This window comes from Bison bison, unplaced genomic scaffold (genome assembly GCF_000754665.1).
Source record: "Bison bison bison isolate TAMUID 2011002044 unplaced genomic scaffold, Bison_UMD1.0 scf7180017864472, whole genome shotgun sequence".
Lineage (NCBI taxonomy): Eukaryota > Metazoa > Chordata > Mammalia > Artiodactyla > Bovidae > Bison > Bison bison.
The window spans coordinates 4,391,851-4,394,778 of NW_011495033.1; positions in this window are offsets into that span (position 1 = coordinate 4,391,851).

Here is a 2,928-nt window from a genome sequence, read left to right on the forward strand (position 1 = left end):
GCCGCTGTGGCCGCTTTCTCCTCAGCCGCCGCCTCCTCAGCCGCCGGTGCCGCCGCGGCCGGACTCACCTCCCCTAGCAAAGCCGGATAGAGCGGAGCCAGCGGCGGACACGCGCAACCAGCCGCCGAGGCCCCGCCCCCGCCTCACACTGACCGGCTGCCCTAGCCAATCCACGCCCACCTGTCCGCGTCCGCCTCCAATCCTGGGCCGGCAGCTTCAGACAGGCGCACTGTTCGGCCAGTGGCGACAAGATGTGGGTCTCCTGGGGAAATCCCGCCCCCGACCCAGGATGGGCAGATAGAAAAACCAATCAAAAGGCAGAGTTGGGCCTGACCGACAAGGCCAAAAGCGAATTAAACACCAAAGATCTCCGTGACATTTTCTTTCGCCTCTCTCCTCTTTTCTTTTTCTTCTTTTATTTTTTTGGCAGGAGCAGGAAGCTGCGTGCTAATCCCGCCTGCAAAAGCTGGAAGAGAGGGTTGGAACGAAAGAACCAATCGTGAGCCGGGGAGCAAGAACAGAGCAACCAATCATTGGCTTGAAGAGGAAGTGGGCTGAGACTGGAACCAGATAGACATTTGATTTGACAAATGAAAAAGGAAATTGATTTCGGTCCCACCCTTCCGATCTCCTATAGGTCAGGATTGTGGAGAATCGCTGTCATATCAGCGACGACCTCCTCAAGGGGCGGGCCAACTGAAAGGGGGTGTGGTTTCAGGGAAGAGGGCGGGACCTAGAGGAAGAAGGCGGAGTCCAAATCATCCATTGATAGGAACCATCTACTATCCCTTTTAGAGACTTCAGGTGTGGAGAAATAGGTGGCGCCAAGAGGGGATGTCGAGCTTCAGAAACTCAATCAAGGTTATTCATCAGGGCGATCACAAAAGAAACTCAAAGACTGATGGTTCATAACCTACAGCTGGTCTTCCATGGCTAATCCTCTTAGTGGCAAAAAGACATTATTTCCAGTTTTCACAACTAACACGCTCATGGAACAATAGGCCTATAGATATAATTAAAACAACAAAAATAATAAACCTAACCACAAAGACTGTAATTTTATCCCATACTTTCTAATAAATTCTATCCCATACTTTCTAATAAATTCTAGTCATTGAAAGTTTACTAAAATAAAGTTTACTTTCACATAACCTCACTTACCTAAATCTACTTTTCTTTAAAAATACGAAATAATAAGCTTACAGACCTTACCCTTACTAAAACTGTGCACTCAGAACCCTGGAAATCATCATTGATTTCTCTCCTGCCTGCCCACTCCTTCCCTTCTAATCAATCATCAAGTCTTAAACACTTCTGAACACTTAAACACATGGGCTTCCCTCATGGCTTAGATGGTGAAGACTGTGCCCGCAATGTGGGAGACTCAGGTTCGACCCCTGGCTCAGGAAGATCCCCTGGAGAAGGCAATGACAACCCACTCCAGTATTCTTGCCTTGAGAAATCAGCTCTGGCGGGCTAGAGTTCACGGGGTCCCAAAGAGTCAGACACAACGGAGCGACTAACAGCATCACTTTCTATCAAACACACACATACACACACACACCCTTCTCCGCAGTTACCACAGTATTACCTAAATGCATGCCTCTGCTGCTGCTGCTGCTGCTAAGTCGCTTCAGTTGTGTCCGACTCTGTGCAGCCCCATAGACGGCAGCCCACTAGGCTCCTCTGTCCCTGGGATTCTCCAGGCAAGAATACTGGAGTGGTTTGCTATTTCCTTCTCCAATGCATGAAAGTGAAAAGTGAAAATGAAATCGCTTAGTCATGTCTGACTCTTAGCGACCCCATTGGACTGCAGCCTACCAGGCTCCTCCGTCCATGGGATTTTCCAGGCCAGAGTACTGGAGTGGGGTGCCATTGTAGCATCTTTAATTACGATCTCCCTGTCTACAGGGCTTCCTTGGTGGCTCAGCTGGTACAGAATCTGCCTGCAATGCGGGAGATTGCAGGAACCTGGGTTCCATCCCTGGTTTGGGAAGATCCCCTGGAGAAGGGAATGGCTACACACTCCAGTACTCTGGCCTGGGTCGCAAAGAGTCAGACACAAATGAGCAACTTTCACTTTCCCTACCTATAGGATAGCTCTCCTCTAACATCTCATCCACTGAGAGCATTACAATCTTTTAAAAACACAAGTCTGACCACACCCCTATCCTTGAAAAAGTCAATAAGTCTAAATAGCCCAGCTGGATCTGGTTCCTGCCTCCCTTCACAGCCTTATATACTCCAGACATTCTGCATTTCTTTCAGTTTCTCAAATGGTTTGTTGCCTTCATGCATATCATCAGCTCCAAACACTCCCAACTCCCATTCTAACTTATACTTCTGGTCTTCACTTCTCTTTCTGAAAAGATTTCCCTAACCCTATGGTAGAATACGTGTTTCTCTTAAATATTTCCATGGCACTACATCCCTCATAGCACTGAGAACTGTTTATTTATTTATTTTGAGAACTCTTTTAATTTTCATTGTTTACTGAGTTTGACCAGGACAGGAAGCTTCTCTGTTCCACCCAGTGTTCCTTGAGTCTGGTTCCTTGAGCCGTGTCTAAAAGGTGAAGGCAATAAAGATTTGTATGTATTTCTGAGAGCAGAAGTGGGTGCCAATCCAAGCTCTGCTATTCACTAGCTGAATGATTTAGGCAATTTAACTAACTTTAAAGTTCCTGACAATATATGTTCATTCTCTTTCAATCAGAATCTTGGGGTGGGAGGGGCAGGGATCTGTTTAATAAGCCCTCCAGGTGACTTTTACATGCACTGAAGTTTGAGAAGCACTGGCCTAGAGCAAAGGGACTGTATTCTTTTTTTTTTTGAGTCTTCCTAAGGTGTTGGAGAAGACTCTTGAGACTCCCTTGGACTGCAAGGAGATCCAACCAATCCATTCTAAAGGAGATCAGTCCTGGGATTG